The sequence below is a fragment of the Eptesicus fuscus genome, chromosome 1 (assembly GCF_027574615.1).
Source record: "Eptesicus fuscus isolate TK198812 chromosome 1, DD_ASM_mEF_20220401, whole genome shotgun sequence".
NCBI classification, from domain to species: Eukaryota; Metazoa; Chordata; class Mammalia; order Chiroptera; family Vespertilionidae; genus Eptesicus; species Eptesicus fuscus.
The window spans coordinates 14,996,565-15,023,983 of NC_072473.1; the positions used below are offsets into that span (position 1 = coordinate 14,996,565).

At 45.0% G+C, this 27,419-nt stretch overlaps 1 long non-coding RNA gene across 1 annotated transcript in view; it reads left to right on the forward strand.

Annotated features, from left to right (window-relative positions):
• Positions 1-1,053: 1,053 nt before the first annotated feature.
• LOC129149071 (uncharacterized) overlaps positions 1,054-27,419 on the forward strand; it is a 33,470-nt gene continuing 7,104 nt past the window's right edge. Inside the window, exons 1-2 of the long non-coding RNA XR_008556017.1 lie at positions 1,054-1,128; positions 13,785-13,891. This is a non-coding gene — a long non-coding RNA (uncharacterized LOC129149071). The remainder of the gene's footprint in view (positions 1,129-13,784; positions 13,892-27,419) is intronic.

Here is a 27,419-nt window from a genome sequence, read left to right on the forward strand (position 1 = left end):
TTTTACAGAGAGGAAAGGAGAGGGACAGAGAGCTAGAAACATCGATGAGAGAGAAACATCGACCAGCTGCCTCTTGCACACCCCCTACCGGGGATGTGCCCACAACCAATGTACATGCCCTTGACCGGAATCGAACCTGGGACCTTTCAGTCCGCAGACCGACGCTCTATCCACTGAGCCAAACCGGTTTCGGCTGCAGTCCATTCTTAACACAGCAGCCAGTAATCTTGTTAAAACCTCTATCATTCCCTTGTTGAAACCTCCCCTCCATTTTTTTCAGAATAAGACCCAAGTCCTTATGAAGACCTACAAGGCCCCTCATGCTCTGCTCCCTCGAATTCTGACCCCTTATCCATTACTCTCCCCTGTTCTCATGACTGCAGCAGGGTGCCTGGCATACTCCCATTTCAAAGCTCTGTGCTTCTCACTCCACCGGATTTCTTCTTCCCAGAGACTTATTTGCATGGCTCACTCACCTTCTGAAAATTTTCTCTCAAAAAAGCCCCTTTCTTATTAGACTTTGGGCAAAGCACATTACCCTCTCTAATGTGGGTGCGTTGGTTTGCAATGGGCTCTCATAGACGGAGGGAAAGGAGAGACCCAAGGCAGAGGCAGACCACTCCAGCCTGGTAGGTAGCAGGTTTCTTACTTAAGCAAGGGGACTTACCTACGATACTTATCTTGGGTGCCATAGACGAGTAGATCTCTGCACCCGCCCTGCCCGCCCGTTTGCACAGAGGCCTTAACCGAGTTCAGTCACATATTCAGCTCAGCTGGTCTCGGCAACAAATTATTTTTCTTGAGGCTGCGTCCTTGAAACAGGTTCATAGTGTGGGAACAGAGGACAGAACATACATTCCAAGGACAGAGGAGGAGGTGAGGAGCCTCTATTTGCCCCAGCCAGCTCGAGGGTCAACTGGCGGTCACGTTCTCTCATTGACCTCATCTAACAGGTTGGGCCTCACTCAATCAATTGAAGGCCTCAAGTGAAAAACACTGAGGTTCTCTCAGGAAGCAGGAGTTCTGGCTCCAGACTGCCTTTGGCCTCAAGACTGCCAAGTCAACTCTTCCCTGGGTCTTCAGTGTGGCCTGCCCTGCAGAGTTCAGACTTGCCAGCCCTACACTCCTGTGAGTCAATTCCTTAAAATCTCTCCACCTCTCATGTTTTCTCTTTCCATCCTGTTGGTTCTCTTTCTTCTGGAGAACCTTGATTAATACAGATTTTGGTTCCCTGGCCAGCTCACCTAGAATTTCAAGCATCCATCCCTTGACATTTCACCCTCCCCTTCCTGCTTTATTTTCTCTTCTTAGCACACATCACTATCTAAAAATGCTATATATTTTACTCATTTATCTTGTCTCTTGTCTATAAGTGACTGGGGTGGAAATTATTAGGAAAAGTAAATGATCAATTTTGGGATTCCGGAGGATCAAGGGTGTGTAATGGCAGTAGCAGTTACATTTAAAAAAATATATATATTTTATTGATTTTTTTACAGAGAGGAAGGGAGAGGGATAGAGAGTTAGAAACATCGATGAGAGAGAAACATCATCAGCTGCCTCCTGCACACCCCCCTACTGGGGATGTGCCCGCAACCAAGGTACATGCCCTGACCGGAATCAAACCTGGGACCCCTCAGTCCGCAGGCCGACGCTCTATCCACTGAGCCAAACCGGTTAGGGCTAGCAGTTACATTTTATCATATGCCCCCCCCCCCATAGTTGATGCTAAATAAGTAGATGTTTTCCATCCAAGGTTGGGAATCGGCCGGGGGTTGGGGGGGCGGTGGAGAGGAACTTAAGTTACTTGTGGATTTTAGACTGTGTGGGTGGTTGGCACCCCTAACCCCCCACATGGTTCAAGGGTCACCTGTATTTATTAAACAACTGAATAAGTGAACAAATCAATGTTTGAATGATTGATTGAATGAGGAAATGGCTGATAGTGAAGTGGCCCCCCTAAAATGACACCCACCCAGACCTATAAAGCTTTTGACAATTTGGGGGCATGAGAAAATTCCTAATACTGTTGCTGTGATGAGATGATTTGCTGTCATTGAATGAAGTGTGTCACGACCTGTGGTGACTCTAAAAGCTCAATTAAGTCACAGAACATTCCCTTTTTAAAGTCCCATCGTGAAGAGGGAGGGAAATGTTCCCAGAAAAAGCAACTGTTAACCCTTCATTTCCTCCTCAGTGGACTGTATATTCCATCTAGGCAGGCCAGGTATAATCCTGAATTTGGAATCTTTTTTTTTTTTTTTAATCCTCATACGAGGATATTTTTCCCATTGATTTATACAGAGAGGAAGGGGGGGGGCGGTGGGGGGGGAGAGAGAGAGAGAAGATTGATTGCCTCCTGTAGGCACCCCTGCCGGGGCTGGGGAACCTGCAACCAAGGTACGTGCTCTTGGCCAGGAATCGAACCCGCATGTTCTAACCGCGGAACCCAGCTGGACAAGGCCTAAACTTGCAATCTTAACTGGCGGTATTTATCTCTGCTTCAGGCACTGTTCTAAGCACACGTTAACTCAATCCCCATAACAACTCTTAAGTGATAAGATCTGTTATCCTCACCATCCGCAATGCACAGGCAGGAAGCCAGCGCCTGACAACCTGCCTGAAGTCACACAGCCGTCCCTGACGTAGAGGCTTGAATCTAGCCCCAGAGGAAATAGGTTTGTCACCGTGCGCATAGCTGCGGGAGGATCTGGAATTAATTACTTATTTTGGGGCAGAGGAGTTATTTAGAGAATAGTAAATCTGCCAATCGGGTAATTAGCAAATGTTCGCTGCGCACCCATCATGTGTTGGAAAGGACTTAAGCGTTCATTCCAAGCAGTTGACTGGCCCCTTCTATGCACCAGACCCCTCTGAGAATCAAAAGCGGGTGAAACAAGGAGCTTCCATTCTAAGTCAGGAAGACGGAATCGACAGCAACGACTCAGGTAATTCATGGTGCAAGACACCAGGAAGGCTGAAGACATCCCAATAGGCAAAGTGTAGCATCCACTTCGTGCCACTCGGGGAGTTCAGTTACAGGGTGTGCTGTGTGGAGGTGGCAGGGTTCGGTTAGGGCGCACGCGATCCAGGCAGGAGGCACTGGGGGCACAGCTGTGGGCCTGCGCCCGCCTGAGCCCGGAGCAGCTGGAGAGCCCAGTTTTCTTTCCACGTGTGCCCTGGACGAAAGGAAGGGAAGCAGCTGACGCTGTTGAGGAATATGGCCCTGGACTAGGATCATTCCTTCCAGGCAAGGAAAATCCTGAAGATTTTGGCAGCCTATGTACCCCTCTTTTTTTTTTTTTTTTAATATTTTTATTGATTCCCTCTTTTTTTTTTTGGAAAGGCATCCTGGCGTAATAGGAGGCCCACTGGATTAAGGGTCAAAACGCCTGACTGTAGCCAGAGCTTCAGCACTTGTTATCTGCAATTGGGCAATGCATTTGGCTCCACTAAGAAGAATAACATCCACCAGCGATCTTCTCACAGGGCTTTTGTGAGGACCATATGAGATAATGCTTGTGAAACCAGGTCATAAATTCCAGGTTCTGTATAGCTTCTAGGGCTTGTCCTTCAGTGTCACTAGTGTGAACTTCCCTACAGTCTTCAGGGTACATGTATCTTTTCGTTTTCCAAGTTCAATTAAGATGGACGCAGGCCCTGACCGGTTTGGCTCAGTGGATAGAGCGTCGGCTTGCGCACTGAAGGGTCCCAGGTTCGATTCCGGTCAAGGGCATGTGCCTTGGTTGCGGGCACATCCCCAGTCGGGGGTGTGCAGGAGGCAGCTGATGGATGTTTCTCTCTCATTGATGTTTCTAACTCTCTATCCCTCTCCCTTCCTCTCTGTAAAAAATCAATAAAATATATTTTTAAAAAAAGATGGACTCAGGATCACAAGTGCCAGGTGGACAAGAAATCCAACACCAATACTTTGGGCTCCTCCCCTCCCCTCCAGGTGGTCTGAGGATATTGTGGGCCTTACACAGTCCAGATGGAATGTCCCAGCTAACTGTCTCCTGGTGTTGGCATTGCTGCAGTGGTACTTGCTGCCTCCTAGTGTCACGAAGACATGCTGGCAGCCTCGCTGCTGTGACATTCCTATCCCTGGCGTGTGTTGTACCCCATCAGTGACTTGTCCAACCCAGGGTGCTCGGCTCATAGCTTCCAGAGGTCATAGTTCTTAGTGCCTGGTCCCATCAGCTGCACAAGCTGGTCCCCCCCCCCCCCCCCCAAGTGCCATGATGCCTCAGAAGCGCTGGGCCAGGCTGGCCAGATGTCTGTGCTTTGTGAAACTCACAATTGCTGTCCCTTTTCCACTCCTGGGGATCTCAGTGGCGCCAGAGGGCTCCTCCTGTATCCCCCAGAGACAATGGAGGCGCCGTACCCTTTCTCAAGACTTTTAGATTGTCCTCTGGACTACCCCCTCCGCCAAGAAGGCAGTTTCTCTCCTTTGACCCTTAAACCCAAGAGACTGACTACCCCATTTTCTTTCTTTTTAAAAAAATATTTTTATTGATTTCAGAGAGGAAGGGAGAGGGAGAGAGAGAGAGAAACATCAATGATGAGAGAGAATTATTGATTGGCTGCCTCCTGCATGCCCCACACTGGGGATCAAGCCCACAACCCGGGTATGGGCCCTGACTGGGAATCGAACCGTGACCTCCTGGTTCATAGGCCAATGCTCAACCACTGAGCGAAGCTGGCCAGGCTGACTACCCCGTTTTCTGGACACCAACACTTACTTTCCTCCACCAAGACTAAGCCTTTCAAAACACAGTAAGCTTATTTATATCACACATCCTCCTCTCTCCCTTGCCCCCATCTTGAGTTATCTTCCCTAAGGTGGCTAATATTTTCAATAGCTTTTAGTATATTCACAAATACATAGAACCATTACCACAGTCAAGTTTAGAACATTTTATTATTATTATTTTTAAAATCCTCACCTGAGGATATGTTTTCATTAATTTTAGAGAGAGAGGGAGAGAGAGAAACATTGATGTGAGAGAGAAACATCGATTGGTTGCCTCCCACATGTGCTCTGACTGGGGATCAAACCCACAACCTGGGTATGTGCCCTGACTTGGGAATCGAACCTGCAACCCTTTGTTGCATGGGATGATGCTCCAACCAACTGAGCCACACTGGCCAGGGCAGCTTTAGAACATTTTAATCACTTCCAAAAGAAACCCTATATCCTTTAGTTATCATCTCCTTCCCCCATCCTTTCCAGCTCTAATCAGTAACTAATCTACTTTCTGCCTATAGATTTGCCTATTCTGGACATTTCATATAAATAAAATCATATAACATATGGTCCTAGTTTCTTTTACTTAGTATAATGTTTTGACGGTTCATCCACATTGTAGCATCATTACTTCACTAGAGGCCCGGTGCACAAAATTCGTGCACTGGGGGGTGGGGGGGTTGTCCTTCAGCCCAGCCTGCACCCTCTCCAATCTGGGACCCCTTGGGGGATGTCGACTGCCGGTTTAGGCCCGATCCCTGCGCTGGTTTAGGCCCGCAGGGATCGGGCCTAAACCGGCAGTTGGACATCCCTCTCACAATCCGGGACTGCTGGCTCCTAACCACTCTCCTGCCTGGCTGCCTGATTGCCCCTAACCACTCTGCCTGCCAGCCTGATAGTCCCCTAACCACTCCCCTGCTGGCCTGATTGACACCTAACTGTTCCCCTACAGGCATGATTGACAACTAACTGCTCCCCTGCTGGCCCCATCACCCCCAACTGCCCTCCCCTGCAGGCCTGGTCACCCCCAACTGCCCTCCCCTCCCGGCCATCTTGTGATGATGTGGGGGTGGCATCTTGTGGCGGCCATCTTGTGACAACGTGGGGGCGGCCATCTTGTGATGCAAGGGTGTGAGGGTCAATTTGCATATTACCTCTTTATCACATAGGATTCCTTTTGAAGGCCAAATAATATTCCATTGTATGGCTATGCTGCAGGCATCTGTTGATGAATATATATATCCATTCATTTGTTGATGGACATTTGCATTGTTTCCACCTTCTGGCTCATCTGAATGGTGGTGCTATGAACATTCTTGTACAAGCTTTAGAGTGAACGTGTGTTTTCATCACATGCCATACACTTTAACCCCTTAAATAAAGAGCTTTCTAAAATGCACTGTGCCCAACCCCAGATGTTATGGCGCCCCTACCCACTTGGCCCCCAGATGTGATCTCACTGGTTCAGCAAACCAGACAGACTGTGAGAAGTCATTTGCCGTCTGCTTCGTGGCTCAGAGTCTTCACTATGTGACAGTGTCTTGCTCTCCCTCTGCTGTTAAGCTGTGGGCGAATCTCTCACAATTTGGGATTGCTGTCCCTGCCTTTTGCAGTCCTCTTGCAGCTAACTTGCTGTTATTTCCGTGAAACTGGAGAACAAAATGTGTCTGAATTATGTATAAAGAAGGCATTGATAGGCGCTTTCCGCCTCTCCCTTCCCTCTCCTAACCTCCAAGGGCCCTTCTTCTGCTTCTGGAACTTGTTTCCTGAGCCTCCACAGCCTAGCTGGCTCACTTCTACCTCTGTAACTTTCTAAAGAAACTTTCTCTTATGATTTGAAAGAAAAAAAGAGAGCATCAGTAACTATTTAGCTCAATAAATTGTTAAGCAAATGAATGGCGTAGGAGGTGAGCTCTGGGGTGCTTCTTTCATGGACCAACGGGCATGAACATGGTGACTAATTTTAGTGGCTCCCAGGCCCCTTTTGCTTCTGCCAGGGACAGATGTGTCCCAGGGAGTTGAGCCTGCCGGGAGAGCAGCTTTCAGAAAAGCACAGCATTGCAGTATGCATTGTTTTGCAAAAGGAAGAAGAATTGTAAAAAATTTAATAAGCAGTTTGGGCCTGGGAATCAGAGACCAGGATTCTATAGATCGGCCAAGAGATATCAGGGACCTTAAGCAGTCGGCCACCTCTCCGGGCCTCTGTTTTCTGTTTTTTTTTTTTTTTTTGTTTGTGTGTGTATATGTGTTTTTGTTATTATTATTATTATTATGGTTATTATTATTTTAAATTAAGGTCTTTTTATTTTTTGTTTTGTGTTTGTAGTAAAGTAATGTTGGATTAATGGTTCTTAACTGGTTTTTTTTTTTTTTTTGGTTTGCAAGCTCCTGTCTAATTCTGATGAAAGAAATGAACTCTCTCTTTTTTGTATGGTTTTCACGGTCTATCTGTAACCCATCCCAGACCCCAAATTAAGACCCTAGTATCATGTCCCAGATGGTCACCATGATCACTTCCAATTTTGAGCAATGGAAATTCCAGAAATTATAATGTCTGATTTAGGGAAAAATTTTAAAGGTATAGCATCATTCCCAGAACCATGAAATTGTATGAGCTCAGGAAACCTCAGAAACCCAGTCCTAAATATAGTGTTTTAAGTTTACAATGTGAAGTATATTTTTCTGCTGTGAACCCAGTTACAATTATTGATTCCTTGAGGTAATTTTTATATAATAAAAAGGAATATGCAGCATACAGGGTGGGGACAAAAGTAGGTCTACAGTTGTTCATATGGAAAATAATATAATAATAAATAATAATACAAGAATCAACTCTGTTTTGCATACACACAAGTGTAAACCTACTTTTGTATACCCTGTAGTTTATTTATTAACTTTCTTTTTTTAGAGAGAGTGGAAGGGACAGAGAGAGAGGGAGAGAGAGAAACATTGATTTGTTTGTCCCACTTATCTATGCATTCATTAGTTGATTCTTGTATGTGCCCTAACTGGGGATTGAGCCCACAACCTTGGTGTACCCGAAAAATGCTCTAACCAACCTAGCTACCGGCCAGGCCATACCTTGTATTTAAAAATCCTATATAATAAAAGCCTAATATGCAAATTGATCGAACGGTGGGACGACCAGTCGCTATGATGTGCACTGACCACCAGGGGGCAGACGCTCAATGCAGGAGCTGCCCTCTGCCCGCAGGTCCCAGGCCAGCCAAGGCAGGTGCCAGCAGGGGGCCCCACAGAGGGAGGTGACTGGCGGCAGCGGGGGGGAGAGGGTAGGGCCGGCGAGCAGGTGGTGCCAGGCTGGCCAAGGCGGGTGCCGGCGGGGGCCCCGCCGATCACCCCGCAGATTGGCCTGATTGCCAGCCAGGCCGAGGGACCCTACCCATACACGAATTTCGTGCATCGGGCCTCTAGTAATTTTATAATAAGCTAGTTTACCTATTGTGCCTAATGATTAATTTACTTTTAAGGAGGGGATGTTTCAGAACCGAGACATCTGAGTGAGACTCTGTGAAGGTGACTGAGTGGCCCTCAATCCCACGGGCTTCTCTGTTCCTCATCCATTTCTCCCAGCCCCTGTCACCATCCCTCCCATTGTCCCCAGTGCTCCAAACTCAGCCTTAATCCACTTATGAGCACCTTTCCAGGTTCACAGAGCCACACTCCCCGAGGTTTTATGGTGCCCCCACCCAGTGGGCCCCCAGATGTGACCTCACTGGTTCAGCAAACCAGTTGGTGTGTTTAAACCAATCAAGTTGGACCAATGGTACTGCTCAGGTGGCCTTGACCTCAACTCACATGGCATGACCCCTTCAGCTCTGGGGGCAGAGCAGAGCTCCTTGAAAGCGAGTGAGAGCATTTCTAACAGCTTCCAGGAGAATCTGACTTATTTAAGGGAGAGGAAAGACAGGCAATAGATAAATCTAGCGCTTATGCTTTTGAAACTCCAACCAGCAAATGGAAGCCACAGCTCTCCTCTTTGGACCACGGGGGTGAAGACAAGAAAACAAAGTAATGCAGAGAAGTGCCTGTGACTGGAGCAATTCCTGAGCACTAGGCATTAATCAGGGCAACATTAGAACCGAATAATGTGTAGTTCAATAGAAATGTACATTACATCCACTGGGAGCCAGATGACTTCATCACCGCTAATGTTATTACAATGAATATAAAAGGAATTAATGATTCACCATTTAGTTACTTTCCTCCCTTCCCCCAACACCTTTTCTTTGGTTTTAACAAACTGGTCTGGAGCCAACTGTGACATCAGTTTAGTAATGACTTTAAGCACCATTTACGCTGTTATCATGGCAATTTAAATTGTCACTTTCTATTAAAAGGTCTACCTCAGAGTGGTTTTAAGTGAAAGCATTCCACACTGACAGTGCAATTAAACAGGGGGGGAAAAAAAACCCTTTTTTTGGGATGTCAGTGCTAACGCATTTTAAATAGTGGTTCAGCAGCGCCTTGCTAATTTAAACTACAGTATTGCTTTCTATGAAAGAATAGAAACGGATTTCGGCTCCCCCCGCCCCGCTCCCTGGACTGTGTGACAGATTGAATTGGCACTATGTCCCAGTCTAAGCCCCGATGTACCAATGGGGTCCCTGAACCTAAAGTATGCCCCTCCCAAGCATCACCTTTCACAGCACTGGCTTTTAAAATTGCCCTTTTCTGCTGCCTTTTTCCAACTGTGCTTCGCTTGCTCATCAGGAAGAGAATTGTGCATTCCGGGGTGGGGAGGGCTGTTTTATCAAAATGACAACTTCCTGATTCAAAAATGGGCAGTCAACTCTCGAGAAAATTTAACCTGGAAAATAGCTCGGAGGACAGGTGTGTGAGTCTTTCTCTCTCAGGTTTCTGAGTTCATTTATTTATTTGTCTTTGAATATATTTGTATTGATTTCAGAGTGGAAGGGAGAGGAGGAGAGAGAGAAAGAGAAACATCAGTGATGAGAGAGAATCATGGATCGACTGCCTCCTGCACGCCCTACACTGGCGATCGAGCCGGCAACCTGGGCATGCGCCCTGAACTGTGACCTCCTGGTTCATAGGTTGATGCTCAACCACAGAGCCATGCCAGCCACACAGGTTTCTGAGTTTATTTACTTATTTTTAATATATTTTTATTGATTTCAGAGAGGAAAGAAGAGGGAGAGAGATAGCAACATCAATATGATAATCATTGATTGGCTGCCTCCTGCACACCCCACACTGGGGGTCAAGCCTGCAACCCTGGCATGTGCTCTTGACCGGAATTGAACCCGGGACGCTTCAGTCCACAGGCCGATGCCCTATCCACTGAGGCAAACCAGCTAGGGCAGGTTTCTGAATTTAGATTTCCAGGTGGCTTATGCATTTCCCCAACCTCTTCCTCAATTCAGCCCAGAGAACACACTTCAGGTACTTTTATCTTTGAATCCATTTCAACACATAAACGATAACTGAGCATAAATGTTGAATGTGCCAGTATAAAATAACATGTTTTATCTACCTCATCTGTCTTTGGACTCCCATAGCCCCAATAGTCCGTAATTCCCAGGCATTTGGCTTCCCTAGATTCCAGCTATCAGAGAGAATAACACAATTACATTATTAGGTGTGGGTGCCTTAAATTAGAAGTTGAAGAATATTTGAACAGCAGGCATGGCTGGCGTTTTAATGGTCTTGAAGCGTTTCAGCGTCTGTGACAGTCTCTTATGTCATGAGCAATAGTCTTGTTCTGAAGCACATTAGCTTTACCAGAAGTAAACGAGGCATAGCGTTTAAGTTGCTTCTGTTACATCTCAATTGGTGCAGTTATTGCTCTGAAGGACCCCGAGATAGCATCTTGAGAAAAGTGTCCCAATGATGGTTAGAGAGATGCAATTTTTTATGTCTACACAATTACATTTCTAGCTTCAGCACATTCCACACTTGACTGGCATGGGAAAGGTGATCGATGTAAACCCAGTCCTTACGGGGATAATACATAAGCCACTGGGATCGAAACTCATTTTTATTTTACAAATCAGGCAAACTTTCTCTCAGTTCCATTTTCTTCCTGTTAATGCACCAGACCTGTGTACTGAGCCCTGGGGCAGATGGAAACGGAAGAAAGTGCCCGCTGATTTGGGGGCTGAAGGAAGACAGGAGTCACCTTAAAAAGCAGTGTTACTTGCCCTCACCGGTTTGGCTCAGTGGATAGAGCGTCGGCCTGGGGACTGAAGGGTCCCAGGTTCGATTCCGGTCAAGGGCATGTACCTTGGTTGCGGGCACATCCCCAGTAGGAGGTGTGCAGGAGGCAGCTGATGGATGTTTCTCTCTCATCGATGTTTCTAACTCTCTCTCCCTCTCCCTTCCTTTCTGTAAAACATCAATAAAATATATTTAAAAAATAAATAAAAGTAAATTATTTTTTAAAAAGCAGTGTTACTTATTCAAAGGTGGAGGCAGAAAGAAGAAGAGAGACCCAGCTAAACTTGCATTGGAACGCTTCACCAAGTCATTAAAGGTCCGGAGAGGGGCCCTGGCTGGGTAGCTGAGTTGGTTGGAGCATCGTCCTGATGTGCCAAGGTTGCCGGCTCAATCCCTGATTAGGGCCCATGCAAGAATCAACCAACAAATGTATAAATGGTGGGGTAGCAGGTGGATCTCTGTCTCTTTCCCTCCCTCCCCCTTTCTCTCTCTCTCTCTTTCAAAATCAATTTTAAAAAAGATCCAGAGAGGGACACAAAGATATACAAGGGACCCGGGGCAGTTTTGGAGGCAGTTGGAGTTACAAGTCTCAGTCGCACTAGTTCTTTCTACTTCACTCACCAGTCACACGGTCGTCAAGCTGATCCCAAGATCCTTGAGAGCAGGTTCTGGGTCTTATTCTTCTCTGTGGCTCAGGCAGCCCGGGCCCTGGGCCAGGAATGTGGCAGCACGCAGGGGCAACATAGAAGCTCTCAGTTGCCTTTTCTATGTGAAAATAAGAAAGACCTGCCCCTCCTCTGTGGAAGATGAAATGGAGTTGGATTATTTAGGTATGGGAAATAAGTTTAAATAACAGTCTGGCGATAACAGAAGAGATATCACACATTTGCGTATCATTTTGGGACACTGCAGGGATAATTTGATGGAAATTTTTACAATAGGATGTTGAATAGCTTGCTAAACTTGACCTGTGAAGAGAACTCTTATGTGCAAATTTAGGTTTGAAGGAAGAGAAATCGGTGTGGTCACTCCTGCTAATGACGGCAGAGGGCTAACCATTGAGCTAAATCAAGATACAGGGTGATACCCTTGCTGTAGATCGACAAATTCATCCCATTTCTAGTTAGGGAGACTTTCAGATACTGAGCAAAGAGCACAGAATTGGACCCCCAGTAGATGTCAGTTCTCACCAAATCCCCTTGGTCAGTTAAGTCCCCCACTCCTCCCATGAGGAGTTTGGGGAAGGGTGCTGGAAAGAAGGCCTGAAAGTCTTATTTTCTTCCTAACACATGATCCCTTTAAGCTTTCCAGCAGCATTTATAGGATGATCTGTATAGGTTCTTTCAGGAACCTGGAAATGTAATTTATTGAAGGTTAGAGGCTTAAACTTATTTCAAATTGTGAAGTTCCATTTCCTCATTTTCTTTGCACAACTGTCACTACAGTCAGTTTTAGAACATTTTTGTGCCCCCTAAAAGGGACCCCATACCCTTTGACAGTGACTCACCAACCCCCCTTTAGCCCTAGCCATCACTAATCTACTTTCCATCTGTATAGATTTGTCTATTCTGGACATTTTGCATAAATGAAATGATACAGTACGTGGTCTTTTGTGTCTGGCTTCTTTCACTTAGCATCATGTTTGCGAGGTTCATCCAGGTTGTAGCATGTATCAGTACTTCATTCCCTTTTGTTGCCGAACAATATTCCATCATATGGATATAATACATTTTATTTAGCCAATCATCATTTTATGAATGTTATAGGTTGAATTGTGTCACGTCCCCCCTCCCCCCATGATACATTGAAGTCCTAACCCTCAGGACCTTAGAATATGATCTAACGTGGAAATAGGGTCATGGCAGATGATGTCATACCGGAGTAGGGCGGAGTATGACTGGTGTCCTTATAAGACGAGGAGGAGAGACACGAGACACACAGGGGCAACACCATGTGATGACAGAGTAGCAGCGACTGGAGGTGATGCAGCCGAAAGCCTAGGAACACCACGGCTTACCAGCCACCACCAGATGGAGAGGAAAGGAAGGGTTGTCACCTAGAGCCTTCAGAGCAAGCCTGGCCCTGCCCACACCTTGATTTCAGGCTTCTAGCCTCCAGAACTGTGAGAGAATAAATGTGTTTTAAGCTACAGTTGGTGGTGCTTTGTTATGGTTGCCCTAGGAAATAAACACAATGGGCATCTGAGCTCTTTCCACTTGGGATTCTATTTTAATATTGTGTACGTAGTAAGTACGAAATAATGCTTTTAGCCTACTCAAGCTCATTATCCCAGTTAATCCTGCATTGAGAGTCTGCCCCGTGGTGGTCAGTGCATGTCATAGCGAGCGGTTGAGCGGCCTTAGCATATCATTAGCATATTACACTTTGATTGGTTGAATGGCCATCTGGTTGACCGGACACTTAGCATACTAGGCTTTTATTATATAGGATGGACTCACTTGACTGAAGTCTAGGCAATAAAATATGAATAAAAATATCCCTCGATTCTAGCCTGATCCATAAACCTTCCTACACAACTCCCTGTGCTCTCTCTTCTGCTGTCTGTTGGTGGGATATTCATGACCCTGGAAGCCCCATATGCTAAACTGGTCCTTGCATGACTGCACTAAGCAGAGCAGCCTCGCTCCCTCTCTCCTAACCTCCACCCCCTGCTATAAATTGACCTTGGCAAGAGAAATAAACTTCTGTTGTATTAATCCACTGATGAGTGGGGCTTATTTGTTATAGCACTTAGCCTACCTTGACTTAAAGTTGTTAACTCCCCTGGGAAAGTTTTGCTGCCTTGATTGAATCACCATCCCTTCCTCTTTTCCGCTGTCAGGAATATGGATATGCTAGCTGACACTGCAGCAGCCATCTTGGAACCATGAGAGAAAGATGGGAATTACCAAGACCTCAGCTCTGAAAACGTTGAGTCCCTTAACCAAGGTCAGTGATTACCTACCTCCGAGCTTGGTGAATGAGAAAAACTAATCTCCTGGTTTTCTGAAGCAACTACACTGAATGGCCAGATTATTATGATCTCCGAAAGCATAATAATCTGGCCACTCAGTGTATATATATATATATATATATATATTAGAGGCCCCTTGCATGAATTCGTGCATGGGTGGGGTCTAGCCAGCCTGGCCAGGGTGAGGTGACATGGGTGGCTGGCTGGCCTGCCTGCTGGTCGAACTCCTGGTTGAGGGGACAATTTGCATATTAGCCTTTTATTATATAGGATATACACTGAGTGGTCAGATTATTATGCGTTCAGAGATCATAATAATCTGGCCACTCAGTGTATTTTACTCTGGGATTCTGTTGTTTGCAGTCCAGTACAGTCCCTAAGGGATACAATCCATTATTTCAAGTAAATGCTGCCCAACTATTCAGAGGCTGTGCTATTCCTATTCCTATTTTGTGATAAGAAATCAAGTATTTTGTTGGAGATCACACAGCTAGTAAAGAGGCAGAAACCAGGGTTTGAATCCTTAAGCCACAAAGCCAGAGTGTTAACCAATATACATATGACCTTTTCCTAAATATATCTATTGTTCTATCTTGCATAACATTGTTCCATAAAAACTTAAAATATGAGCCCTGGTTGGTTTGGCTCAGTGGATAGAGCGTTGGCCTGCGGACGAAAGGGTCCCAGGTTCGATTCTGGTCAGGGGCATGTACCTTGGTTGCAGGCTCCTCCCTGGCCCGGGCCCTGGTTGGGGCTTGTGCAGGAGGCAGCCAGTCAATGTGTTTCTCCCACATCGATGCTCCTCTCTCTCTTCCCCTCTCTCTTCCACTCTCCCTAAAAATCAATGGAAAAATATCCTCGGGTGAGGATTAATAAAAAACAAAACAAAAACCCACAAAAAAACTTACAATCTGACACCCAAATTCAACCACTTTTTAAAATATATATATATTTTATTGATTTTTTACAGAGAGGGAGAGGGATAGAGTTAGAAACATCGATGAGAGAGAAACATCGATTAGCTGCCTCCTCAACACCCCCTACTGGGGATGTGCCCGAAACCAAGGTACATGCCCTTGCCTGGAATTGAACCTGGGACCCTTGAGTCCGAAGGCCGATGCTCTATCCACTGAGCAACACCGGTTACAGCTCAACCACTTACTTTTTATTCAGTCATACCGATGGTTCTGTTTTATAGATTCGGGCATCACTGTTGGAAGCTAATGCTTCATAAAGCGTGAGCATAAGGACAGAGAAACAGGCTGCTTCATCAATGCAACATTTAATCAGCACTACATCACCATTTGAACTTGCCATATTAGCAATAAAGTAAGATTGATCATATAACAAAAGAATCTCTTGGTGGCTGAGTCATTTGGTTTGGAAAAAAAAAACTGACTCAAAGGCAGTGATTTAAAATAATCCATCAAGCTTTCATGCTTAATATGTATTATTCTTTTCTTAATCCAGTTCTCCTCTTGGAAATAATTTGTCATGCTTTGATGCTTAAAATATACTTATTGTTTCCTTGATCTAATTCTCTTCTTTCTGTGGCATAAAAGTACTTCTCTTCTTCCCTTCTTTCTCTCCCATATGGTATTGGTTCAATTCCTGGGAGCCTCTAGATCTTCCACAGGTAAACTAGTCAGAAGGGACAAGTAGAAAAGACATAACGGACAGAGTAAAGCTGCGCATGGATGCTGAAACCGGTTTGGCTCAGTGGATAGAGCGTCGGTCTGCGGACTGAAGGGTCCCAGGTTCGATTCCGGTCAAGGGCATGTACATTGGTTGCGGGCACATCCCCGGTAGGAGGTGTGCAGGAGGCAGCTGTTCGATGTTTCTCTCTCATCGATGTTTCTAACTCTCTATCCCTCTCCCTTCCTCTCTGTAAAAAATCAATAAAATATATTAAAAAAACCAAAAACATTTAAAAAAAGATGCGCATGGACAAGAGGTGACTACCTAGCCCCAAAGCCAGTGATGTTCCTTGTCACCAGCAATTGTCCCGCTAAACTCCCCCACCCTTCTCTTATTGTTCAAGGTGATACCTCAGGGAGGAGTGTTTTGCACAGGTATTCCTATGTCATTGGTTACAGATAACTGTCTGAGGTTGAGAACCTACCCAAGCTAGGGCAATTGGAATCTCTTTCTCAGGAAAATTAGAGGTTTAATGCTGTGAGACTCACGCTCCATCTGGGGTGTAGGACAGCAGAGATATAAACGCTCAGAAATTGTGAAAGAAGAAAGGAAACTCGTGTACAGAAGAGCAGGAGAGGGAGAGAGGGAGACGGGGTGGGAGAGAGGCAGAGAGAAGTAAAAGAAGAAAGAGGAGGAGGAGGAGGAGGAGGAGGAGAAAGAACACATAAGTGAGTGTGAGGTTTGCCAAAGATTATTTGTCAAGGGCTAATTTATCTCTGATAGGAGAACAAATTCTACTTAAAAGGCAGGCAGATGTAAAACGCTTGACCTGTTGTAGTGAGCACACCACAAACATGTGTACTGATACACAGCATTCAGGTTCCAAAGGCTGTTTGCAGTTGTGACTTTCAGAAAGCAGTGGCTCTCATCCTGGCTGTACATCAGCATTTCCTGGAGAGTGCTTGAAAAAGACCACTGTCCGGGTTTCACTTGACACCAGTGAATAAAAATCTTGGGGGTCCGGTCCAGTTACCACTATTTTTCCCCAAAGCTCTCCTCAGGTTATTCCAGTGTACAGCTATGGTGTGCAAACCTTGGGTAAAAAGCAATTTAAACATGGCTCATGCCATTTATAAATGGCCGTTTTGGTAAGCTGTTAGCCTTCAAGCAACGATTCTAAACGCAGCAATATCTTGTACAAGGCACAATTTGTCTTGATTTTCCTGAGTATTTTCTCACACCACAAGGTATTAAGTGTGTCCGTCATTCAACAGCCGTTTTTACGAAGGAAATATCCCTAAAGTAAAATGCACCAGCCAATTTGCGTCCGATCTACCAGATGACTGACGATTTCATGTAGTACTTTTCAGCTGATTGATTTTACTTGAGATGGAACAATCGCTAACCATAAAACATTTACAAGCGTTCCTCACCACTGTGTCAAATGGAAGCTTCTGGTTGGCCTTGGTTTGGAACACTCGGAGGCTTGCAGAGCAAGCTGTTTTCAGGGTCGAGTGTTGCACACAGCTTGGCTTTAAGTCAGGTCCACGTTCATGGGAACCTCGCCCCTGCTGAACTACGAAATTTCCTGATTGAGGAAACGAGAGGAAACAAGTCATTAAGGAGCACCTATGCTTAGCACACCATCTTGGGAGAGTTCTTTTTTGCTCTCTTCAGGAGAATTAAAAACAGAAGATGCTGCTGTTACAATTCCCCGAAATAAGATGACAAAACCAAGGGTGAACATTTAACAGCTGTTTTGGAACTGATTCTGGAAAGAAACAAAAAGCTGCCTATGGTTTCGCCACAGTTAAAAAGCACAGATTCTTTGTGATTCATAAGCGGTCTATAGCATGCAAGCTGAGCCAAAGAAATGATGCCAAGAAAAGACAATGACCAAGGGAGAGGCTTAATCATCATGACAGTTGCAATTATAATTAAATGTAAACTCCAGAAGAGGATTGCTTCATTCTGGTAAGAAGGCCAAGGTTTGGGGGAAGTCTACAGCGAGTGGACCAAAGGCTGTTGTTAAAGCTCCCTCCCAACTTAAAGCATTTCCAAGTTTAACTTATTAATATTTATAAAATACAAGAAAGGAAAATATTATTTTAATAGCTGGTATGAGAATTCCTCTTAGAAGATCCCAGTTCCTTCAAAGTATCCTTCTTTGGTTCTTTCTTCCTTTCTCTCTCTCTCTCTCTCTCTCTCTCTCTCTCTCTCTCTCTCTCTCTCTCTCTCTCTCTCTCCCCCCCACTTCCCTTATCTGCCCTCCTGCCTTCCTTACATTTTTAAAAGAAGCCTGTTTAGAGTACCAGTTGAGATGTCAAGGGGTGGAAGTGTGAGCAGAACTGCCTGGCATGAGCCAGGAAAGGAATTTATGTTCTGAACCAGAGAGGGTCAGGGGAAGAGGAAAGTAAAACAAGGAGAAAGTGGAGTGAGTGGGCAAGAGGGGTGTGCTGTGTCACCCCCAAATCTTTAGTGAAGTTCTAAGTTTACAAACTGCTTGTGGTGGGAGGCGATGGGCGATCTTGTGCAGCATCTGGTAAAGGGTCTGACCTTTGGCAAGGAAAGGAATCGGAACACACACAAGAACAACAAATTAGGACCATGAAGTAGAGAGTTGACAATCTGCAGAAATGGTGGGGAGGGCTGTGGACTCTCATTGTGAAACATGGGGTTTCAGCCAAGTTTACCTTAATCTCCCAAGGCCAGACAGACTTCATCTGGGACTTATTTGCAAGAAACTAAGAGAAGTTTTTCATTGAAGCTACATAGCTATGAAACCCTGAGTGTTTTTTCATTGAGTTCTGTGCACTGTATTTTAAAAAAATCTATTTTTATCGATGTCAGAGAGGAAGGGAGAGGGAAAGAGAGATAAGCAATAGTGATAAGAGAGAAGCATTGATCAGTTGCCTTCTGCATGCCCCCCCCCCCCCCCCCCACTGGGGACTGAGCCTGAAACCTGGGCATGTGACCTGATTGGGAATTGAACCATGACCTCCTAGTTCATAGTTCCGTGCTCAACCACTGAGCCACACTGGCAGGGCTGTGCACTGTATTTTTTGGTAACAGCTTTATTGAGATATAATTTATATAACATATAATTCACTCCTTTAAAGTGAGAATCAGTTTTTTTAAAATATTTTTTTATTGATTTCAGAGAGAAAGGGAGAGGGAGAGAGAGATGGAAATATCAATGATGAAAGAGAATCATTGATCACTTGCCTCCTGCACACCCCACACTGGGGATCTAGCCTGCAACCCAGGCATGTGCCTGGACCCATAATTGAACCATGATCTCCTGGTTGATAGGTCAATGCTCAACCACTAAGCCATGCTGGCTGGATTGTGAGAATCAATTTTGAGAAATTGACCCCTCTGTGTGCTGTATTTTTAAGAAATATATATTTTTAAAAAATATATTTTTATTAATTTCAGAGAGGAAGGAAGAGGGAGAGAGAGATAGAAACATCCATGATGAGAGAGAATCATTGATTGGCTGCCTTCTACATGCCCCCCACTGGGGATGGAGCCCACAACCCAGGCATTGTGCCCTGACTGGGAATCGAACTATGACCTCCTGGTTCATAGGGTGACACTCAACCATTAAGCCATGCTGGCCTGTATTTTTAAAGTCATACCTGGAATGATCAAGTTTCTATGGGGTAGGTGAATCCTGAATGCACACTTCCCAATTCTGACTGCAGTAGGTGACAGTCTAGTAGGGTAGGAAATGTCCATCATCTGGCCAACCATCAGTCCATTCACCTGCTAACTCAGTACACATATTGAGCACTCTCTCCGTTTAAGGCACTGTACTGGGCACTTGGGGATAAACAAATACGACATGACATAGATCCTGATCTCAAAAAGCTTACAGTGACAACTTGAATTGTGTCGCCCACTCCATTAGGATGGGCCCTAAATCCAGTGACAGTGCCCTTATAAGAGTTAGAAAAGGAGGTGACAGAGAAAAGATGGCCACGTGAAGGAGGTAAAAGGAGATTAGACTCATGCTGGTACAAGCCAAGGTATGCCAAAGGTTGTCAGCAGCCATCAGAGGCTAGGAGAGAGGCAGGGAATGGATTCTCCCTCAGAGCCTTTAGAGGGAACCAGGCCTGCCAACATCTTGATTCTGGACATTTGGCCTCCAGAACTATGAGAGAATACATTTTTATTGTTTTAAGCCACTTAGTTTGTGGTTATCTGTTACAGCAGCTCTAGGAAACAAATACAGCCACTTGTTCTGAAATAGCTAGAACATTATCAAAAGAACACAAGAGAATAAGTGCTAATGAGGACACAGAGAAGTTGGAACCTTTGTGCATCATGGTAGCAATGTAAAATGGTGCAGCCATTATGGAAAGCAGTATGGAGAGTCCTCAAAAATTAAGACTAGAACTACCATAATGATCCAGCAATTCCACTTCTGGGTATACATCCCAAAGAATTCAAAGCAGGATATTTGCACATCTATGTTCATCACAACATTATTTACAATAGCAAAGGGGTGGAAGTAATCCACCCAAATGTTCATTAACAGATGAATGGATAAAGAAAATGTAGTATATACATAATAATAGAATATGCTACATGCTACAACATGGTTGAACTTTGAGGACATTGTGCTAAATGAAAGAAGCCGGCCATAAGAAGGCAAATACTGTATGATTCCACTTATATGAAGTATCTAGAGTAATCAAAATAATAGAAACAGAAAGTTGAAAGGTGATTATCAAGAGCTGGAGGAATTGGTGTTTGATAGATGTAAAGTTTTAATATTGCAAGATGAAAAAGTTCTAGGGATTTGTTGCCCAACAGGGCAAATATACTCAACATTACTGAACTGTATGCTTACAATATTTGTGACAGTAAATTTAATGCTGTGGGTTTTTCTTAATTACACAATCATACAAATAGCTGAGTACCAATCAGAAAGAGATAAATGCTGCAGGAAGAGTATAGCAAGGTGCTTTTAAAATTTGGATGGAAAAGAGCTGACGTAAAGCTGGTGGGAGTGGCAACATTTGTGATGGATCTTGAGGAAAAAAATATGATCTTGACACTCGGGGATGGTGGTGGACATGGAATAGGGAAAAGCAATGACAGGCAAATGACCAAGTTGAAAACCTGAGATGAGTGTGGGGCCCAGGACCACTGCTAGCCGCGATGGGACCTCTGTGCAGAATAGAATAAGATGCTGCTTTCTCCTGGGTGCAGGACTTGGGGAACAGAGTGTGACTGGGTTTCAGCTGAGGACCCTTTTGCAGTTCACATTCTTCAGAACAGAACTGGCTGTCCTAGATCTGCATACTGAGATAAGAATCTCAATTTGGAAGGGAAGGATGATGAGCTCACTTTGGGGCATAGTGAGTTCCGGGTGTCAGCAGAACATCCAGGCAGAAATAGGAAACAGAAGTCTGAAAATGTGGAACCAGTGTTTGGAGGAAAATTTAGGACTAAAAGTGCAGAGTGAGGGAGTCACATTCATGGTGTTAAAACTTTCCTATAATAAATTGGTCACATGGTACCAATTAACTCCACATGTACTTCTTATGGAACATTGGTGTGTTGACCAAGGAGGCAGACAGCGCCCTCTGGTGGAAATCGGAAAACAGTCCTTATCTCTACCACTCACCCTCATTAAACAATTTTGAGCATGCCCAGCTGATGTGGCCCAGTGGTTGAGCGTCTAGCTATGAACCAGAAGGTCACGATTCAATTCCTGGTCAGGGCACATGCCCGGGTTGCGGGCTCCATCCCCAGTGGGTGGCTGCAGGAGGCAGCCGATCAATGATTCTCTCATCATTGATGTTTCTAGCTCTCTCTCCCTCTCCCTCCCTCTTTGAAATCAAGAAAAATATATTAAAAAAATAATTTTGAGCAAATAAAATTCAAGGACATTCTGTTTGAACAGGTATTTGATCCTTGCTGCCTGGGGGTGCCACATGAATCTGTTTAGCTCTGGTTGTGCCAGACATTGGGGCTCCCCCCCTCCTCTTTGAGACTATTCCTGCTGAGTGTCTGGGTGTAGCAGAAATTGTGTACACTGTTCACACTGTTCCACACTAAGGTGTTGAAGGCGGCTGGACCATGTAGAAATCCTGAGAAGCCCTATGACTCTGCCCCTTACAGCCTAGAGCACAGTCAGGATTGGGCAGGCAGTATTTTTTCGTTCTTTTCCCCTTGGGTCTCACCTGGTTCCCCTAAGGAAGAGAGCCCTTCCCAAGAAGCACCTTCAGCCAGCTCCATCTGACTACCTAGTATTCCTTCATACCCTACTCTCCCATTGTGTCAGTTTGCCATAAACCCGGCCAGGGATCCTTCTGAACCTGAGGGCAGTGGGTAACAGCAGAAGCCCTGAAGACTAACTTGACCTTCACAAACCATTCTATGAGTTAAGTACTGTTTATCGCCACTTTATAGTCGAGGAAGCTGAAGTTCAGAGAGGTGACATACTTTTCAAAGGTCAAACCATTAATAAGAAATGGACCTCAGCAGTCCTGCTTTTTTTGAAATGGAGATGTAATTCACATACCATAAAATTCAGTGGTTTTAGTATACTCACAAAGTTGTGCAAACATCATGACTATCTAATTCTAAAACACTTTCATTAATCTAACAAGGAACTCTACCCAGTCAGTCCCCATTTCACCCTCTGCCCAGCCCCTAGCAACCACCAGTCTGCTTTGTCTCTGTAGATTTGCCTATTCGGAACATTTCATGCAAATGAAATCATACAATATGTGGTCTTTCGTGACTGCCTCTTTCACTTAGCATAGTGTTTTCAGGGGTCATCCAAGTTGTAGCATGAATCAGTACCTTATTCTCCCCCCCCCAGAATAATATTTGATTGTATGGATAGACTACATTTTGTTTATCCATTCATCAGTTGATGGACATTTGACTTGTTTTTAATTTTTGCCTATCCTAGATAATAAAAGCGTAGTATGTAAATTGTCCCCTCGACCAGGAGTTGTCTGGGAGTTCAACCAGGGGGCAGGGCCGGCCGGGGGAAGGGAGGGAGGCCTCAGCCAGCAGCCACTAGGGACCCTACCAGTGCACGAATTTTGTGCACTGGGCCTCTAGTTATGAATAATGCTACTATGAACATTCATGTACAAATTTTTGTGTGAACGTAGGCTTTCAGTTCGCTTGGTTATATACCTAGCAGTGGGATTGCTGAGTCCTGTGGGAACTCTCTGTTTAACTTTTTGAGGAACTGCCAGACTGTTTTCCAAAGCAGCTGCATCATTTTACATTCCCACCAGCGATGTGTAAGTGTGCCAACTTCTCCACATTCTCACAAGCAGAACTGATTTTCAAACTCATTTGCTTCCTCCCTCCCTCCCTCCCTTTCCCCCTTAAATATACATTTATTGCTTACTATGTAGCAGGCACCATGCCCAGCACCCGGACTCAAAGATAAATATGCCACTGCCCCCCTAGTCTAGGAGTCCTCAGTCCAGGGGAGACATGGCATATTTATCTTTGCACAGAGGTCCCTGCCTCCTGTGCTCTGCACGGGTGTTCTGGCCTCAGGTGTCACTTCTTACAAAATATAAAGATGAAGTGTAAAATTCATGCTGATAAAAAATTTGTGTTTACTTCGAATGACATTAACTAGCAAATAAAACTGCCATGACAACTTGAGAGAGGAGAGAGAGACAGAATGTGGAAGAAAGAAAAAAGCTCTATATTTTAGTAGGTGACATGGTCCTCATTTGCTGCTTTTTTGTTGTTGTTAATCCTCACAGGAGGATGTTTTCCCATTGATTTTTACAGAGAGTAGAAGGGAGGGGAGAGACATAGAGAGAGAGAGAGAAACATCAATGTGAGAGAGACACATAGATTGGTTGCTTCCTGCACGTGCCCCAACCAGGGCCAGGGATTGAGCCTGCAACCCAGGTCGTGCCCTTGACTGAAATTGAACCTGGGACCCTTCACTCCGCAGACTGATGCTCTATCCACTGAGCCAAACTGGCAAGGGCTCATTTGCTGCTTTTTGAACAGAGTCCCTCATTTTCATTTTGCACTGGGCCTCACAAATCCAGGCTCTGCACCTGGCTGAGTACCACAGCAGAGGACACAACAAAATTACATGGCAACCCTGGCTGGGTAGCTCAGTTGGTTAGAGCGTTGTCCTGATATGCCAAGGTTTTGGATTCAATCCCTGGTCAGGGCATATACAAGAAGCAACCAATGAATGCATAAATAAGTGGAACAACAAATTGCTCTCTCTCTGTCTCTTCCTCCCTCCCTCCTTCCCTCCCTCTCCCTCTCTTCTCTTTCTCCCTCTCTTAAAATCAGTAAGTTTTTAAAAATTACATGGAAAAGGCTGTGACTATGGGAAGGGGTAGAGAATTAAGCCCTCCATGCATTCTATAGCCTGGGAAATTTTTATTTTGTAAGGACAGAAGGGAGTGGAGGCTCTCAAAATACTCAGATCTTTGAAATTACTTCTCAAGAGTGATAAAGGATGACATTGGATTCAGTAGGAATCATTGGCCATATGTAGATTCTGTTTAAAATTTTAAGATGAGAGAATTTGGAGCCAAATGCTAGTTTATCTCTCAACTTCAAACGGGAAAGTCTTAGCTGGTCTTGCTCACTGCTGACGTCCTTGAGAGGTTAGTTTTGCGAAGGAGACCATAAATTACTTTGATTAGATAGTCCCTGGAGCTCTAGGGGAAGCTAGAGAGACACCAGGGTAGACAAAAGGAGCCTGAGAACATCTGACTTCTTTCCTGCCCCACCACATTAATTTTCTCTTCTTTACATACAACCCCTTTGCTATTATCTTCTTTGTGTTTGTTGATCAGATTTCTATAACTTTTATTACAAACGGACTTACAAACTCGGTGGAATATACAGACACGTGTTCAAGGTCACTTCGCGAGTAACCAGAACACCCAAGGCTAGAATCCATATGTCCTTTTATTTGGAATGAGAGTTGCACTGTATGTTTATAGACTATTAAGTCATTTTTGTAAATATCATCTTGGGGCAACATATTCTTTTTTTAAATATATTTTATTGATTTTTTTTTACAGAGAAGAAGGGAGAGGGATAGAGAGTTAGAAACTACGATGAGAAAGAAACATCGATAAGCTGCCTCCTGCACACCCCCTACTGGGGATGTGCTCACAACCAAGGTACATGCCCTTGACTGGAATCGAACCTGGGACCCTTCAGTCCGCAGGCCGACGCTCTATCCACTGAGCCAAACCGGTCAGGGCGGGGCAACATATTCTTATTATTTGGCCTTTTTTTTACTGTAATTACTGAAATATAAACCCCCATCTGGCCCCAAAAAGTTTAGTTTGCACATAAACATGATCATGGATCATTTTTAAGACTGAAAAAGTTCTTCGTTGGCAATTCTATTAACCATTGGACAAGAAATTACAGCAACAAACCCACTGTCTGCTTAATTCAGCTCTTCAGACGAGTTTCACTTAGGAATATGTGTTTCCATCCCAGAAATGATTAGTGGATGGTTAAATTACAAGAGGAGGGAGAATGAACATTTTGAATGAAAGGGTATGTAATGAGAGAGTTTGAAGTGGAAGAAAATTGCTCGCAAATAGAATAGGATTTTGAACAAGAGACAAACTGGCTCAGCTATTTATACACATTACCAGTTTCAATCATTACATTCTGGGCTCCTTTTCAGTTCTGGCCAGTGTTTCTTAACCTGCTGAATGCTTATACTTCATTGTCCAGAGTTTTGCAGCAGTTATACTGCTAAACAGAGGGGTGCGTTGTCCAGAGCTCCCCAAGAAGCTGCCGATTTGATGGTTTACGAGCAGGATAAAGCTAGTCTCTCTCCCTTCTCTATTTTTTAAAAAAAAAATAGTTTTTATTGTTTTCAGAGAAGAAGAGAGAGGGAGAGGGAGAGAGACAGGAACATCAATGATGAGAGAGAATCATTGATCGGATGCCTCCTGCACACCCCACACTGGGGATCAAGCCCACAACCCGGGCATGTGCCCTGACTGGGAATCGAACCCTGATCTCCTGATTCATAGGTCGATGCTCAACCACTGAGCCACATTGGCCAGGCTCTTCCTTCTCTCTTTATTCCTCTTCTCGTTACTGAGCCCACAGTGGATTGGGTCCATGGGGACATGCATTTGCAGAGGGCCTGCATCCACAAAGACAGAACCTTCTCTCTGTGGCCGGGGAGAGAGGGAGGCAGAGAGAGCTCTGGCTGATTGCTCATCGGAGCTCTAAGAGGCCAGGGATGTCATCTAGGCAAAGCCAGGTCAGCCAGGTCAGGTGTAAGGTTTTTCAACCTCTTTGGGACTTGTTCCTGCTAACGTGGTGGTCGTATAAATCACTGGAAACTCGCAGGGGGGCAAAACATTTTTTTATCCTGTCCAGGTGGCCCAGTTACCTTGGAGTGTTGTCCCACACACCAAAAGGTTTCAGGTTCAATACCCGGCTAGGGTGCGCGTGAGAGGCAACTGATTGATGTTTCTCCCCCACCCCTCTCCTTTCCTATCTCTCTCAAAATCAGTAAAAACATATCCTTGGGTGAGAATGAAAAAACAAAACAGAAAAACAAAAACCAGTGTTTTCATTTATCCATGAATCTCCTGCATATTGAAGAAATGTTTAACATCTGCCAGGCAGGGGACACCCCTGGGGGCTGCTCAGTCACTCTGGCAAGTCCACATGAGAATGGCCTGGCGGGAAAGGCTCCCCTCCTCCGGGTCTTGGGTAGAGCGTTTTGAGGTGGATTTTGTATATTGCTCCTGCCTCAGGCAGGCCTTCGGGCAGTTGAGCTACTCTTGGTAAAAGGGAGAAGCTCCTACAGTGAAGTACCTGAACACATGCTATTGCCTTGGCATCTGCATTTGCAGGGAACTGAAGCTAAGACCCAGTGTTTGCATCTGTTCAGAAAAACTGGATGAGAGCATAACTGAAAGGCAGGTACCTTCAAAGGCAGAGATAATGCAGAAACAGCCTGTCCCAGACACATGACAGCAGACTCCTAGGACCTCCTGGTGCGTCTGCGAACAACAAAAGTCATCCCCTTGATGACCAATCCAGCAGTTCAAGGGCAGATTGCCCTGAGTGCTGTAGACCTGGACCTGTAGATTAATATCCTGCCAGCTGACCTTGTCAGGAGAGACTGAGGACGTGGAAAACAGCCTTGTTGGTAGCTAGCTAGCTCTTTTTATTTTTTTAGAGAGAGAATGGAAGGGAGGGGGAGAGACAGAGAGAGAAACATCGATGTGAGAGAGACTCATTGATTGGTTGCCTTCTGCACACATCCCAACCAGGGCCGGAGATAGAGCCTGCAACCAAGGTACGTGCCCTTGACCGGAATTGAACCATGGGCTGACGCTCTATCCACTGAGCTAAACAGGCTAGGGTTGGTAGCTAGGTTTTAATGTTCCCAAATGAAGATAAATAGCGCTCATGGAAAATAAGTAATGTCCCTGTTGGAAGTAGACAGAAACAAGGCTACTTCTCAACAAGGAAACCGATTAACAGTCCCCGACCTTTGACTAACAAGATGCACTGCTGCTCCTTTACCAATCGCAATTCTAGCCCCTTCTTAATATTCCCATCTCTCAAAGAAAAGAAAATTATGAATTATTATATTGCTTCTGCCTCTTGACAACATGGAATTCAGAACATGCCTCTACTTCCTTAGGAATCCCTTGACACTTGCCCTGGCGGGGTGGGTAGCTCAGTTGGTTAGAGTGTCCTTCTGCTATGCCAAGGTTGCGGGTTCCATCCCCGGTCAGGGCCACATACAAGAATCAACCAATGGGCCCGGCTGGTGTGGCTCAGTGGTTGAGCATCGACCTATGAACCAGGAGGTCACAGTTCGATTCCCAGTTGGGGCAT